Genomic DNA, 17416 nt, shown 5'->3' with positions numbered 1-17416 from the left:
TTTCAGGAGGGCAAGATTCTGAGGTAGGCATGTATATGAATTCATGTATATTCAATAGTTTGTGGTTTTACTCTTAATCAGCCTTTTTTCTTATCTCTTTCTCCTCTCACCTTAAAATTTTTTTTAAAGATTCCTTTTATGGCACAAATCATCTGCCTTCCTGTTAGATTAGGAACCTCGGAAGCTTACTGAATTAGTTTCTCTTCTTCCGTCTCTGTGTCTCGGCACCACCATTTTTCTCATGGTTTTTCTCTCTCCCACCTCCGTTTGTGTCACTGCTGTGCTATTTTGGTTGTCAGCACTCTGTCCTGCTACTAGATTACCTTTCTGACATGCTCACTGTGCTCTGCTCAGTCACGCAGTCATGTCCAACTCTTTGCGACCGGAAGACTGTAGCACGCCAGGCCCCTCTGCATAAAATACTCCCTGCAAGAATACTGGAGTGGGTTGCTGTTTTCTGCTCCAGGTGATCATCCTGACTCAGGTGTGGAACCCGTGTCTGCTGCATCGACAGGCAGGTTCTTTTCCAGTGTGCCACCTGGGAAGCCCTGAAATACCAACTACCCAGTGACTGGTTCCGTTAGTTTTCTGCGCTGCTAGTCGGTAGCAACATTATCCAGTCCAGGCTTCTTTTCTTTCTGTTTGAGAAGGCGCTTGTAGGCAGGGAGGCCAACAAAGGAACAGTAGTTTGCTAGTAAAGTAAGTGATGACAAAGTCTTGAGCCACAGTGCAGAAAACATACGTGTGTTAAATAATTGAGTCCTTTGGAGAGCTAACTTACCTGTTTTCTTCTGGTTTTAATTAGTGTTGTGCACTTCTGTTTTCTGAAAACTAAAGCTTCCTCAGAATTCTGGAATAACTTGGGGCAGTGACTACTTTTCATAGGCTTTCCTCCAGCGCAATCAACTATGGTTTGAGTTTTTTTCTCTACAGTTTGAACAAAATACATTAAGAGTTTTTATTGAATAAAAGGTGTCAGGCAGGTGATGTTACAAAAAGGCAATAGATTAAAAAAGGAACTCTGAAACAAATGGAATAACATAAGGAGTAGTAGTTAATGAGATGTGGAATAATTTAATAAGTTTGGAACCGAGAATTTAGAATACAGAATAAAATTATGGATGATGCTTAAAGTTGGACTCTGTAATCTAAAATAATTTCTTTAGGAATCTTATTTATTTTCATCTTAAGTACAGGAACATACTTAAAAGAAGGGAATACTTAAAGTATGTTTGTATCCTTATTGTACTGTGAAGGATATCTTCTTTGAAAACTCCCGTGCCTCATGTCTGCCATGAGAAATGCACAAAAACTAACATATGCTTAAGTGAATTTTTCATCTTTTTGAATCAGGTTGAATCTGCCTCTTTTTTTTATGGTAACCACAGTTCTGGGAATTTTCTAACTCATCTTAGGGATTTAGACTGGTCTCCCGAGATGGAAACGGATCTCTAAGAAAGCAGCTCTCAGAAATGACTCAACTTCTTTTGGTTTATTTACGGTGATTGAGACTGATCTGTTTCTTATTTGTAAGCTAATTTGAATTTGATATCGAAGTTTGACCCTAAATGGATCAGGATACAGATAAGAGAGGTTACGTTGCCATCAAGAGAAAAATAAGAAGGTATAATACTCAAATCATAAGATGTTTTCTTGTCTTTAATTATACATGCATTGGTGTCTGTTTCGCCTGGAGCTTAAGTTTGTGTGGGGTCTAACTTGGTACCAACTATTTGTGAAAAATGAGCCTGACTATTTGAGAGAAAATACACAGTCCAGGGGATTGCAAGAGTCAGACATGAGTTAGCAGCCTAACAACAGCAACAAAAACGTCATATGGTATTATAAAAGTTCTGAGATGAAGAGTGATTTTGTAAATGAAGATATGTTTTATAATCAGGACAACTTGGAAGTATTTCATTTACCCTAAAAATCAAAGAAATAGATTTAGATTCTGTCAGTGCTTTAGGGATCATTGCCTATATAAAGGCTTGTAAAACTAAGGGAAGTTATAAACAGAGTAAGTAATGATCAGGTGTATCAAACTTGTAGTTGCTTTGAATTGAAGTGGCATGAAACCGTGGCTAAGACCATATGGCCTCTGGGCTCAGATTTCTTAGCGACAAAGCCTTGGGCAAGTTAGTTCCCTTAAGTTCTTACTAGCTGTGTTTGTTTGTTTGTTTGTTTTTGGTGTAAGGTAGGCTGCGGGTTTGGTTGTTGTTCAGTTGCCAAGTTGTGTTCAACCTTTCGTAATCCCATGGACTGCACCAGGCTTCCCTGTCCCTCACCATCTCCTGCAGTTTGCCCGAGTTCATGTCTGTTGAATCAGTGATGCCATCCAACCATCTCATCCTCTGACACCCTCTTCTCCTGCCCCCAGTCTTTCCCAGCATCTGGGTCTTTTCCAATGAGTCAGTTGTTGGCATCAGGTGGTCAAAGTATTGGAGCTTCAGCTTCAGCATCAGTCTTCCCAAAGAGTATTCAGGGTTGATTTCCTTTAAGATTGACTGGTTTGACCTCCCTGCTTTCCATGGGGCTCTCAAGAGTCTTCTCGAGCACCACGGTTCGAAGGCATCAGTTCTCTGGCACTCTGTCTTCTTTATTGTCCGGCTCTCACATCTGTGCATGACAACTAGAAAGACTGTAGCCTTGACTATACGTACCTTTGTTGGCAAATAAGTGATATCTTTGCTTTTTAATACACTGCCTAGATTTGTTATAGCATTCTTGCCAAGAAGCATTTGTCTTCTAATTTCATGGCTGCAGGTAAGGTGGCATTAAATGAGATACTCCATATAAATATCAATATAATTAGAATCAATATAATTAATCAATATAATTAGAATATTGATGTTATTGTCACTAAAATATGTTTTCAAACAACTTCCTAATGTAAGTCATGTAGTTAAACAAGCCTGAGTGGACATTTTCTTTGGTTCAGATGAATATAAGGAGACAGTATGTAATAAACTTTAAACTGCTCATATTTAACTTCACACATAAACCTTGAAAGAATAACATCTATCTTCAAACTTCAAAATTAAAAGAATTATATTCCTATTAACCTTGGGTGCAAGTTTGGAGCATTAGAATTTTTAAGAGTCTTTAAGCCTCGGGAATGCTGCGTAGGCAGTCCTTTCAGTCCATCAGGTTAGTGGGGCTGCTGGAACAGTAACCGGAGTGCACACTGGCATAGTGACTGGGGGTGTTCCTGTAGAAGGAAGATGGGCACACTTTAATTTTTCCGAGCAATCTGAAGGACCTGGAAGTACAGTAGATGTTTTCTGTCTTGTGTGCTGCTTGAGTACCAGTGTATGTTTAGCGTCCATTTGTATCACTGAGACTTAGATGTAAGCTCTTACTTCTTTTTTTTTTTAATAACTGTTATTGTATTAGGCACTTTTACATATTTTTGACTTTTTTTTTTTTACTTGTCAACAATATACTTTATTTAGTCAGTTAACTTACGCAACAGTAGTTTCCTTATAAACCATTCATCTCCCTTAAACATTGCTATGTCTTTTGACATGGAAATTCCTAAATGATTTAGTTTAAGACTAAAATTTGTGTTAAAGAAAATCAAATTTGTAGAGACATTTTATGTATAGTTAAAACTGCTTTTGTTCAGTTACCTCTCTTTGTGTTGAAAAGGAACCTTGATAGTAGTAGTTCAGAAACACATTTGAAATCTTTATATTAAGTCTAGTACAGTTTAATTGGACTAGATGAAGTGTTATATATATTCAACAAATAGTTTAATGATTGTGTGCTTGAAAAATGGGGAGTAGTTGTTATTGGTTGATACATTTGAGAAAGCTTTAAGTCATCTTTTCCACTGCTGTATCCATATCTTTGGGATGGTCTGCTTCGGGATCTCCATTTTAAGAAACTTCTTAGATTTTTATAGATACTGAAGTTTGAGAGCCACTGCTGAAGTCTCTGCTGACAGCTTTAAGATGTCGGCTCTGCCCTTGCAATGGAAGGGATGTATTTATTTATGGGGTAAATAAATGGAATGTATTTATTTATGTTATTTGCCTAAGGCATAAAACTTTTAAATGCTACCAAAATTTACCAAGACAAGAAACTATAGGAGTTATAAAAGTTTTTTTTTTGCCCTTATAAAAGCTAGAAAATAGAATGAAGAAGATTAATATACTATTGGAATAGTGCTTTTGTGTTACTTTTTGGTATTTTGACGTTAATTTACTGTAGGACTATTGTTAACAGATTGAAATTTTCTTGTGAAAACTCTTAAGGCTGTAGTCTTTTCTTGAAAATTGGTTTAGTACTGTTGTTTACATTGTGAAATTAGTGCTTTCAATAAGATTTTGGTTTCCATCTATCCTGAATTCTCCCTAGGAGTGCACAACTTCAAAAATAAAGAGGCACAGTCAGCAGAAAAAAGAGGTGGTCTGAGCATTTATGCGTTAAATATGCATGTTAATTAGGAAAAAAATTAGAAAAATATGAAAACAGATGTTACATAAATTATTGCAGTCCCAGGGCAGCAGTAACTTATACACTGACAATAATTTTTATATGTGCATGTGTATGTCTATTTCTAGATTTCTCAATGTTTATGCAATTCCATAGAGAATAACTGGAAGAAAAACTGGTATATCCTTTCAGTGAGATTGTGGTAAACATTCCTCCTGCCTGTGGTTTGCAGAACAAGTCTAGGCATAATATACACTCTTCCTGTAAGCTAACCATCCGTGCTCCCTGGCCTTCCCTGTAGTCTTTCTCCTGGTTTCTTCAATAGTATGTCAGTGAAATCTTTTAATGGATATGTCCTGTTTGAACAAGAAAGTGAATCATAATCCCAAGCAGTGTAGGAAATGTAAAATTGATTGTACTATAAAATATGTATTTAGGAATAAAACAAATCAAAACTTTTGAGGACACTGATTGTAATGTTACTTTTTCTTTGTTTACAGTCATACTTTCTGAAGAAATAGCCATCATTCTCTGAGTAGTGTTGACACAATAGGATGACAATCTGTACTAAGTGTTATGTAAACATACATTCATCAGATACACCTATGTTGTAATAATTGATAGGTCCTCGAATGTCTTTACTCTAAAGAAACATCCATAATATAAAAATAGTCTATATTTTTATGAGGGAAAGCTGCGAAGTGGATGCGTGCTTTGTCTCAGTGGTGTGGCAATTTTTAGTTCAACCATACAGGAAAACCACGTGACTAGATGGCTGTCCAAGGAGCTGCTGTGGTTATCTGGGTGATTTCCGCTCATAGATTATATAACTCAGAAGCATATTGTTTGTAACTTTTCAGATAAGATTGAAAGTTAAAATAAGGAAATGCTCCATCAGAATGTAATAAATCATTTTCTTTATCTAACAAGCAAACAAAACATGAATTATATTCAGTTACAGGAGCATGAAACAGTTTCTGTAAATCTATCTCAAGATCAATGCTACATTCATTTGTAGTCTTTAGAAATCATACTTTGTTATTTGGTTTTAGTAGCATATGATGTTAAAATGTGTTCTAAGTAATTAATTTCTTTTGATCCCAGAGGTTTCAGATATACTTCTTATCATAATGCTTTTCAATTCCATGTTTTTGATTTATATTTTACTCCATATTGCCTAAGTATTGTTGTCCTTTTGTGCATATGCTGAGTCACCAATAAACTGTAATAGGTTATTGGGAGTAAGCTAATACAGAATGAAATCTAGAATAGAATGATCATATTGTTTAGTAATTTATTATCCTTTAGAGGGTCTTTACTTAAATTAGGTAGATATTTAAGGAATTCTGTTGTTATTCTTGAAGATTTTTATGTAGAGATGTATCTCTGTCAGATAGGATTTGTGAAAGTGTATTGAAGTATATTATTAAAGATGATAAATGTTTTTCTGTAGGCAAAAAGGCTATGGAAGTTAATTTTTAATTCACAAATAATATTTACTTGCCACACTGATACAACTGTATTCTAATTTTGCTTTTTATTAATACTTTGGAATTAATATTCAGTGGAGTTTTTTCACATTTGTTTTAAAATATCAGATTTCCATTTTTTATTTTATGTGATTTTAATGCTTATTATTTTATTATGTATTAGAGTAGTGCATTTCTTATTTGAACACTTCATGTCAGTGAAACAAAGTGATAACAGGTGATGTATTTTATATTGAGGTATTTTAGGTGGTTTTTTTTTTTTTTGGTATTATAATGCTTTTTATTGTGAGCATTATAAAGTGAGTTTCTTTCTTCTATTTTAGATGATGGAAAGGGTGATTAGTGTGGAAGCTAACATTTGTCTCCTAAGAGCCAAAAATATGGCATAAGTTTTTTCAGCTTTTTGCATTGATGACTTTGATTTAGGGGTTCTTTGCTTAGGGAGAGGAATACTTGAAGCTATTTTATTTCTTTATTCTTCTAGGTATCTGCTGTTTATCCTGAAGCTCAGCTGAGGTGGAGCTTAGCTGATCTCTGTTTCTTGACTGTTTACTTCCTGTTGGCCAACCAAGACTTTTTTTGGAGAATTCTATTGTACAGAGCCTGACGTCATCTGTGGGCCATAACAGGAGCATGCATTTGCAAGTGTCAGTTAGATTTGTGGATCAATAAAGTTTTCCTGAAAGGTAAGTGTATGTTCATTTCAAAACGTACATTTTAAATTCAGTGCTATTAACATCTGTCTTAGTCTCATAGATTGTGTGACTTATAAATCACAGAAATTTATTTTTCACTGTTTTGGAGACTGGGATGTCTAAGTTCAAGTTGTTTGCAAATTTGGTGTCTGGTGAGAAGCCACATGCTGGTTCATAGATGGACACTTTCTTGCTGTGTCTTTATGTGGTGGAAGGATAAAAGAGTTCTCAAGGGTCGCTGTTTATAAGGGCACCAATCTCATTTATGAGGGCTCCACTCCCATGACCTAATCACCTCACAAAGGCCTCACTCCTATACCATTATGCTGGGAATTAATATTTAGTTTTGGGGAATGATAAACATTCATTTCATAATAATACCCTTATGATAGTTATTATAATCTATTTTATAGATTTGTGTACAGAAAATGTGTGTTGTGTGTATGTATGTATATGTGCTGTGTGCTCAGTCGTGTCTGACTCTTTGCAATCCCATGGACCGTAGCTCACCGGGCTCCCCTGTCCATTGAATTCCCCAGGCAAGAATACTGGAATGGGTTGTCATGTCCTTCTCCATGTGTGTGTATATGTGTATGTATGTGTTTATACAGTTCTACCGGGTTTGGATTGCAGACTCCTTCAGGGAATAATGTTGCCCTGTAACACAGGGTTCCTTGACAATTTCTTTCCACTTATCTATTGACCCACCAACTTCCAGTCTTTTCTTTTTCTTCATTGTTTTCCTTCTCTCTTAATTAAACTTACATTGGTCTTTAAAAATATTTTCCCACCGGAATACTTTCAGCCCTTTTCTTACTGAATACTTTTTGTATTCTTATCTCTTTTTCTTTTTCTTCACCTTTTTTCTTTATTTCTTTCCTACCTTCCTACCTACCTGCATTCTGATGTTCATTAAGTTTGTTGAAGGCATTGCAAACTTAGAATGATTGACCTTAGAGATGAAGGTATATCAAATAGGTAGCTTTCACATTTTTTTTTTTTTTTACCACAACCCTTAGTAAGAAATACATTTTGTGTTTATGAAATGTTTTCCACAGGCATAAATGCACAAATGAAGCTAACAAAAGTTGAAACAATTCTGCCTTGGCTACCTTGAATATATACTGTGTTCTATTTTATTACATTTTTTTTCGTATACTTCATTTAATATATACTGATACCCATAAATACATTTATTTCCCTATCCAATGATGGATCACTTTTGCAATTTCAAAAAGTCCTACTGTAGATCACTTTATGACTGACTTGTAGGGAAAATAAATAGAATGAGGCAATTTGTTTTCTGTTTCAATCCAGCTGCTTTTCTGTTGTCTTCTCTGTGCTTCTCATTTCTCTTGATTCATTACAAGTATTGATGACTTGGGGAAAGAACTGTGTAACTACTGAAAAATATTGGAGCACTTATTGGTTCTTTTGCAGTAAGAACACAGACACCAGTGGTCATATTTCAAAATATAAATGGAAGAAAATCTTTAATAGAATCAGTCCTTTATAGTAAGGTGAATTTTTAAAAATTCTATTCTTTTTTCATTCTATCTATGTAAATTGTGCATGCCGATGCTCTCATCATTCTTGCTTTAAAATATTTTAAACTTCCAAAGTCATTTATATTGGCTTAGAATAACAGATTTCCCCCCCCAAAGTGGTCGATTCTAGTGCTCCTTCTGATTTTATTTAACATTTTTATCCTTTTCACAAATTACAAATGGTTGAAAATTAAAAATGTGATATATTTTTTAGAAAGTTTAGTATATACAGAAAAGTAAAAAGATAAAAATTATGTTCAATCCAATGTATTAAAAGCTAAAGCAGTTCTAAGAGGAAAGTTTATAGCAATAAGCACCTATATTAAGAAAGGAAATTTCAGGGATGTCCTTTGTCTTCAGTTTTATTCAGCTCAGTTTTGGAAGTCCTAGCCTCAGCAGTCAGAGAAGAAAAAGAAAAGAAATCCATATTAGAAAGGAAGAAGTAAGACTGTCACTATTTGCAGGTAACATGATACTATACATAGGAAATCCTAAAGATGCCACCAGGAAACTACTGGAACTCATCAGTGAATTCAATAAATTTGCAGGATACAAAATTGATATACAGAAATCTCTTGCATTTCTATATGCTAGCAATGAATTATTAGAGAGAGAAATTAAGGAAACACTTCCATTTACCATCTCATCAAAAAGAGTACAATACTTAGGAACAAACCTCAGTAAGGAGATAAAAATCTTGTACTCAGAAAACTGTAAGATACCAATGAAGGAAATTTTCAGCACAAGCAGATGGGAAAATATGCTTTTGAATTCAAGAATTAATGTTGTTAAATTGACTATTACTACCATTACTAAGGCAATCTCCATATTCAGTGCAATCCCTATCAAGATAACCAATGGCGTTTTTCACAGAACTGGAATAAATAATTTAAAATTTGGCATGAAAACACCAAAGACCTCAAACAGACAAAGCAAATTTGACATAGAAGAAAAGAGCTGGAGGAATCACATGTCCTGATTTCAGACTACACTACAAAGCTATGATAATTTAAAAAAGGTACATATGTCAGTGGAATATAATAGAGGGCCCAGAGGTAAACCACATGCTTATGGGTCAGTTAATATGTGACAAGGGAGACACAAATACACAATGGAGAAAAGACAACCTCTTCAATAAGTAGTGCTGGGAACACTGGGCAGATACATGTCAGAGAATGAAATTGCAGTATTCTCTAACACAACAAAGAAAAATAAACTAAAAACAGACTAAAGACCTAAATGTAAGACCAGATATTATAAAACTACTAGAGGCAGAACACTCTCTGAAATAAATCACAGCAGTAGTTTTTGGATTCATCTCCTAAAGCAAAAGAAAGAAAAACAGCAATACACAAATAGGACCTAATTAAATTTAAAAGTTTTTGCGCAGCAAAGGAAGGCATCAATAGAAGAAAAATACAACCTACTGAATTGGAAGAGATATTTGCAAATGATGTGACAAATAAGGGGTTAATATCCAACATGTATAAATAGTTCATTTAACTCAACATACAAAAAAAATGATTAAAAAATGGGCAGATAAACTGAATACATTTTTCTAAAGAGGAAATGAAGATGACCAGTAGGCACATGAAAAGATGCTCAACATCACTAATAATCAGAGAGATAAAGGTCAAAGCATTTGCATTTGTTTGAGATATCACCTCAGTGGTTGATACCACTGTGATGAGATACCGCCTCACACTGGTTAGAATGGTTATCATCGAAAAGAACACAAATAACAAACGTTGGCGAGGATGTGGAAAGAAAGAAAACCTTTGTACACTGTTGATTAGAATGGACATATGTGCAACCACTGTGAAAAACAATTTGGAAGTTTCTCAAAAAATGAAAAACAAACAAACAAACAAACAAAAAAACCGACTAGCACATGGCTCAGAAGTCCTGCTCCTGGGCATGTATTTGGGAAAAGCAAAAACACTGCCGAAAGGATGCCTGCGCCCCAGTGTTCATGGCGACAGCATTTAAAAGTGCCAGTGTATGGGAGTAACCTACGTTGCTATAAACAGATGGTTCGTAAAGAAGATAGTTTGTGTACACACACAAGCACACACACACATTGGAATGCTACTCAGCCATTGGCAAATGATGAAATATTCCATCTGGAGCAACACAGGTGAACTTGGAGGGCATTATTCTAAGTGAAGTAAGTCAGAGAAAGACACACACTGTACAATATCACTTATATGTGGAATTTAAAAAATACAACAGATCAGTGAATGAAACAAAAAAGGATCAGTCTTACATATGTAGAGAACAAACTTGTATTTACCAGCTGGGAGACGAAAGTGGGGAAGGGCAGTAGAGGAGTGGGGGGAAAAGGAATATTATAGAAGTATGTGAAATTGTGTTTGTGAAGTTTTTGAAAGTTATAGAGCACTGTAGAATTAAATTCATTCAATAAGAAAAAAAAAAAAAAGCTGCACACAGAGAAGAAAAAGAAAAGAAAGCCCAAATAAATAACTCAAATTACATGTCAAGGAACAGAAAAGAACAAACTAAGCACAAAATTAATTGAATAATGGGAAAAACAAAAAGCACAAATAAATGAGATAGAAATTAAAATAACAACAGAAAACATCAATGAAACAAAGTTTTATTTTTTAAAAGATGAAATAGAAAAAACTTAAGCTGGGTGTACCAAGGTGGGGGAAAACCAACAGCACTGAGATACAGTTCATAAGAAGCTACTATGAATAATTATTCACTAACAAACTGGACAAATTAGAAGAAGTGGTTAAGTTTCTAGAAATATGCAATCTATCATATTGAAGAAAGAGAGAATCTGAATAATCTGATAGGATCAGGAAAGTCCTAGCCATGTTCTGGCACAGATGGCTTCACTAATGAATTCTGCCAAACATTCAAAGTAGAATTGACATCAAAACATCTCAAACTCTTGCAGAAAACAAGAGGAGGGCATATTTCTGTTTTTTCAGGTAAGCATTACCCTGAGACCAAAACTAGGCGTGGACACTACGAAAAAGTTACAAGCCAGTAGCTCTGATGAACGCAGATGTAGAAATCCCCAACAAACTGTATTCAACCAAATTCAGTAGTACATTAAGATTATACAACAGAATCAAGTGGGATTTTTCTTTTTGCAGGGATGTAAGTGTGGTTCAGCATCCTGAAATCAGTGTGATACACTGCATTGATAAAACAAAGGATGAAAATCATATGATCATCACAGTAGATGCAGAAGGAGCATTTGACAGAATTTAGCATCCATTCATGGTATGCTGCTGCTGCTGCTAAGTCGCTTCAGTTGTGTCCAACTCTGTGCGACCCCATAGGTGGCAGCTCGCTAGGCTCCCACGTCCCTGGGATTCTCCAGGCAACAACACTGGAGTGGGTTGCCATTTCCTTCTCTAATGCATGAAAATGAAAAGTGAAAGTAAAGTCTCTCAGTCGTGTCCGACTCTTAGCAATCCCATGGCCTGCAGCCCACCAGGCTCCTCTGTTCATTGGATTTTCCCGGCAAGAATACCGGAGTGGGTTGCCATTGCGTTCTCCAATTCATGGTGTAAGCTCTCAAGAAATAGGGCATGGTGGCAACTTAATAAACACAATAAAGACCACATATGAACAACCATAGCTAACGTCATACTTAATAGTGAAAAGCTGAAAGCCTTTTTCCTAAGATCAGGTGGACGATAAGAATGCCCAAGCTTCCTGCGTCCCCTGCCCACCCCACCACCCCTGTCCCCAAGAAGCTGAGTATTCTTAACTTGGGCTGTATATCCCAGTTGTTTTTGTAATGAGTAAAAATGAGAAAAAGATGGTGTTACTCATATTAAAAAAAACAGTCTCACCAATTTTGTTTGACATAATACTGGAAGTTCTAGCCAGAGAAATCAAGAACAAGAAATAAAAAGTATTCAGATCAGAAAGGAATAGAACTTTTTCTTTGCAGAGGGATGATATTATATGTTGAAAACACCACCAGAAAAAACCTGTTAGAATTAATAAATTCATTAAAGGTGCAGGGTACAAAATCAATATACAAAAATCAGTTCCTTTTCTGTACACTAATAGTTATACAGTGGAGGTGATGAGCAGATTCAACGAATTAGATCTGGTAGACACAGTGTTTGAAGAGTTATGGATGGATGTTCACAACATTGTATGGGAAGCAGTGACAAAAACCATCCCAAAGAAAAATGCAGTAAGGCAAGTGGAGGCTTTACACAAATACTAATCGCTGAGTAAGAAGAGAGATGAAAAGCAAGGAGAGAGGGAAAGATACACCCAACTGAATGCAGAGTTCTGGAGAATAGCAAGCAGAGATAAGAAAGCTTTCTTAAGAGAATGGTGTGAAGAAATAGAGGAAAACAATAGAATGGGAAAGACTAGAGACCTCTTCAAGAAAACTAGACATACCAAAGGAACATTTCATGCAAAGATGGGTACAAAAAATGACAGAAATGGCAAGGACCTAACAGAAGCAGAAGATACTAAGAACTACTGTCCAGTCACACTCATTTCACATGCTAGCAAGGTAATGCTCAAAATCTTTCAATCTAGGTTTCAGCAGTATGTGAACTGAGAACTTCCAGATGTTCAAGCTGGGTTTAGAAAAGGCAGAGGAACCAGAGATCAAATATCCAACATCCAGTGGGTCATCGAAAAAAACAAGGGAATTCCAGAAAAAACATCTACTTCTGCTTCATTGACTACTCTAAAGCCTTTGACTGTGTGGATCACAACAAACTGGAAAATGCTTAAAGAGACTGTAATACCAGACCACCTTACCTGTCTTCTGAGAAACCTGCATGCAGATCAAGCAACATCAGTTAGAACTACCTGGAACAATGAACTGGTTCAAAACTGGGAAAGGACTATGTTAAAACTGTATGTTGTCACCTTACTTACTTAATATGCATAGTATATTAAGCGAAATGCCTGGCTGGGTGAATCACAAGCTGGAATCAAGGTTGACAGGAGAAATATCAACAACCTCAGATATTCAGGGGATACCACTCAAATGGCAGAAAGCGAAGAGGAACTAAAGAGTCTCTTAGTGAAGGTAAGAGAGGAGGGTGAAAAAACTGGCTTAAAGCTCAGCATTTAAAAAAATAAGATCATGGCATCTGGTCCCATCACTTGATGGCAAAAAGATGGAGAAAAAGTGGAAACAGTGACAGATGATATTTTCTTGGGGTCCAGAATCACTGCTGAAGTTGACTACAGCCATGAGATTAAAAGATGCTTGCTACTTGGAAGAAAAGCTATGACAAACCTAGATACTGTATTAAAAAGAGACATCACTTTACTGACAAAGAGCCATCTAGTTAAAGCTGTGTTTTTTCCCAGCAGTTATGTACACATGTGAGAACTGGACCATAAAAACGCTGGGTGTTGAAGAATTGATGCTTTTGAACTGTTGGTGCTAAAGAAGAGTTTTGCAAGGAGATCAAACCAGTCAATCTTAAAGGGGATCAACCTTGAATGTCCATTGGAAGGACTGATGCTGAAGCTCCAATACTTTGGCCACCTGATGCGAAGAACTGAGTGTTTGGAAAAGACTCTGATGCTGGGAAAGATTGAGGACATGAGGAGAAGTGGGTGACAGACCATGAGAGATGAGATGGTTGGATGGCATCACCAACTCAATGGACATGAGTTTGAGCAAATTCCTTAGATAGTGAAGCACAGGGAAGCCTGACGTGCTGTAATCCGTGGGGTCACAAAGGGCTGGACACAACTTAGTGACTGAAGTAGAACAACAACAACGTGAACTATCAGAGAAATTAAGGATATAGTCCTATTTACAATTGCATCAAAAAGAATAAAACTCAGGAATAAATTTTACCAAGGAGTTGAAAGATACGGATACTGATGATTATAAGACATTAATGAAATAAGCTGAAGTGTACACAAAGAAATGGAAAAATATTCTCTGCATATGGAAGGGAAGAATTATGTTGCTAAAATGTTCATAGCACCCAGAACAGTCTATAGATTCAGTGAATCATGTATCAGAAGTCAGCTGGCATTTTTCACAAAGTAGGAAAGCAATCCTAAAGTTTGTATGTATCCACAAAATACCCTAAATAGACAAAGCAATCTTGATAAAGAACAAAGCTGAAAGCACCACACTTCATAATTTTAAAGTTTATTACAAAGATGTAATAATCTAAACAGCATGGTATTAGCATAAAAATGGCCATATAGACTAATGTAAAAGAAGTGAGAACCAGAAATAAAACCACACTTGGATGGTATATTAAGTTATGACAAAGGATCTAAGAATATTGATTGGGCAAAGGATAGTCTGTTCAATAAACAGTATTGGGAAAATTGGACAGTCACAGACATAGGAATGACCTTGGCTTCCCATCTTACATGATATACAAAAGTCAGCTCTAGATGGATTAAAGACTTGAACACAAAAATTTCAGTATAAACCTCATAAAGGCAAATGGGGTAAACTGTTTCACATTGGTCCTGGCAGTTTTTAAAAATTAATATAAAAAACAAAGGGAAAAAAAAGCATGTATCAGCAAGTGGATAGGAGTATATCAAAGTTAAAAATCACATGATATACACTATAAATATCTTAAATTTTATTATATTAAGGTTAACTGTATATTAGTAGAACTAAACAAAAAATTAATATAAAAAAGAAACAAGCTAAAAACCCCATACCATATCTTGTTGTCATGAACAGATGTAGTATTTGAAAAATATAACATAGTTTTAAAAATTTTAGTTGAATTTACAACACTCATTTATGATTAAAACTTTCCAGAAAGCAGGAATAGAAGGAACATCCCTCAACATAATAAAAGCTATATATGACAAACCCACAGCAAGCATCACCCTCAGTGGTGAAAAATTGAAAGCATTTCCTCTGAAATCAGGAACAAGACAAGGATGCCCACTCTCACCACTGCTATTCAACATAGTGTTGGAAGTTTTGGCCACAGCAATCAGAGCAGAAAAAGAAGTAAAAGGAATCCAGATAGGAAAAGAAGAAGTGAAACTTTCGCTGTTTGCAGATGACATGATCCTCTACATAGAAAACCCTAAAGACTCTTCCAGAAAATTACTAGAGCTAATCAATGAATATAGTAAAGTTGCAGGATATAAAATTAACACACAGAAATCTCTTGCATTCCTATATACTAACAATGAAAAAACAGAAAGAGAAATTAAGGAAACAATACCATCCACCATTGCAACAAAAAGAATAAAATACTTAGGAGTATATCTTCCTAAAGAAACAAAAGACCTATACATAGAAAACTATAAAACACTGATGAAAGAAATCAAAGAGGACACAAACAGATGGAGAAACATACCGTGTTCGTGGATTGGAAGAATCAATATTGTCAAAATGGCTATTCTACCCAAAGCAATCTATAGATACAATGCAATCTCTATCAAGCTACCAATGGTATTTTTCACAGAACTAGAACAAATAATTTCTCAATTTGTATGGAAATACAAAAAACCTCGAATAGCCAAAGTAATCTTGAGAAAGAAGAATGGAACTGGAGGAATCAACCTGCCTGACTTCAGACTCTACTACAAAGCCACAGTCATCAAGACAGCATGGTACTGGCACAAAGACAGAAATATAGATCAATGGAACAAAATAGAAAGTCCAGAGATAAATCCAAGAACCTATGGACACCTTATCTTTGACAAAGGAGGCAAGGATATACAATGGAAAAAAGACAACCTCTTTAACAAGTGGTGCTGGGAAAACTGGTCAGCCACTTGTAAAAGAATGAAACTAGAACACTTTCTAACACCATACACAGAAATAAACTCAAAATGGATTAAAGATCTAAATGTAAGACCAGAAACTATAAAACTCCTAGAGGAGAACATAGGAAAAACACTCTCCGACATAAATCACAGCAAGATCTTCTATGACCCACCTCCCAGAATATTGGAAACAAAAGCAAAAATAAACAAATGGGACCTAATGAAACTTAAAAGCTTTTGCACAGCAAAGGAAACTATAAGTAAGGTGAAAAGACAGCCCTCAGATTGGGAGAAAATAATAGCAAATGAGGAAACAGACAAAGGATTAGTCTCAAAAATATGCAAGCAACTCCTGCAGCTCAACTCCAGAAAAATAAATGACCCAATCAAAAAATGGGCCAAAGAACTAAACAGACATTTCTCCAAAGAAGACATACAGATGGCTAACAAACACATGAAAAGATGCTCAACATCACTCATTATCAGAGAAATGCAAATCAAAACCACAATGAGGTACCATTACACGCCAGTCAGGATGGCTGCTATCCAAAAGTCTACAAGCAATAAATGCTGGAGACGGTGTGGAGAAAAGGGAACCCTCTTCCACTGTTGGTGGGAATGCAAACTAGTACAGCCACTATGGAAAACAGTGTGGAGATTTCTTAAAAAGCTGGAAATAGAACTGCCATATGACCCAGCAATCCCACTTCTGGGCATACACACTGAGGAAACCAGATCTGAAAGAGACATGTGCACCCCAATGTTCATCGCAGCACTGTTTATAATAGCCAGGACATGGAAGCAACCTAGATGCCCATCAGCAGACGAATGGATAAGGAAGCTGTGGTACATATACACCATGGAATGTTACTCAGCCGTTAAAAAGAATTCATTTGAATCAGTTCTAATGAGATGGATGAAACTGGAGCCCATTATACAGAGTGAAGTAAGCCAGAAAGATAAAGACCATTACAGCATACTAACACATATATATGGAATTTAGAAAGATGGTAATGATAACCCTATATGCAAAGCAGAAAAAGAGACACAGATGTACAGAACAGACTTTTGAACTCTGGGGGAGAAGGTGAGGGTGGGATGTTTCGAAAGAACAGCATGTATATTATCTATGGTGAAACAGATCACCAGCCCAGGTGGGATGCATGAGTCAAGTGCTCGGGCCTGGTGCACTGGGAAGACCCAGAGGAGTCGGGTGGAGAGGGAGGTGGGAGGGGGGATCGGGATGGGGAATACGTGTAACTCTATGGCTGATTCATATCAATGTATGACAAAACCCACTGGGGAAAAAAAAAACATAAAATATGGTTTCATTTAGCTTTTTAGCTCTTCAGTAAAGATATTTGAAATCTAATTAAAAAAAATAAAATAAAAAAAATTTTAGTTGAATTTAATAGAAGGGGAAAATAACATGAAACTTAAATGATTAGTGAACGTGAGATTTGATCCTAAAAGGCTTCAAAATCATAAATATTTGATCCTAACA

General features: G+C 35.9%; 1 protein-coding gene across 7 annotated transcripts in view; it reads left to right on the top strand.

The window, feature by feature from the left end:
* TBC1D5 (TBC1 domain family member 5) overlaps positions 1–17416 on the top strand; it is a 565131-nt gene that overhangs the window by 140365 nt on the left and 407350 nt on the right. For all 7 annotated transcript variants that reach the window (XM_065943328.1, XM_065943324.1, XM_065943321.1 and 4 more), the window contains one exon: positions 6415–6616. The gene's annotated coding sequence lies outside the window, so the exon portion shown is untranslated. The remainder of the gene's footprint in view (positions 1–6414; positions 6617–17416) is intronic.

Source organism: Muntiacus reevesi, chromosome 8 (genome assembly GCF_963930625.1).
Source record: "Muntiacus reevesi chromosome 8, mMunRee1.1, whole genome shotgun sequence".
Lineage (NCBI taxonomy): Eukaryota > Metazoa > Chordata > Mammalia > Artiodactyla > Cervidae > Muntiacus > Muntiacus reevesi.
This window is presented reverse-complemented; position numbering and strand designations above follow the sequence as displayed.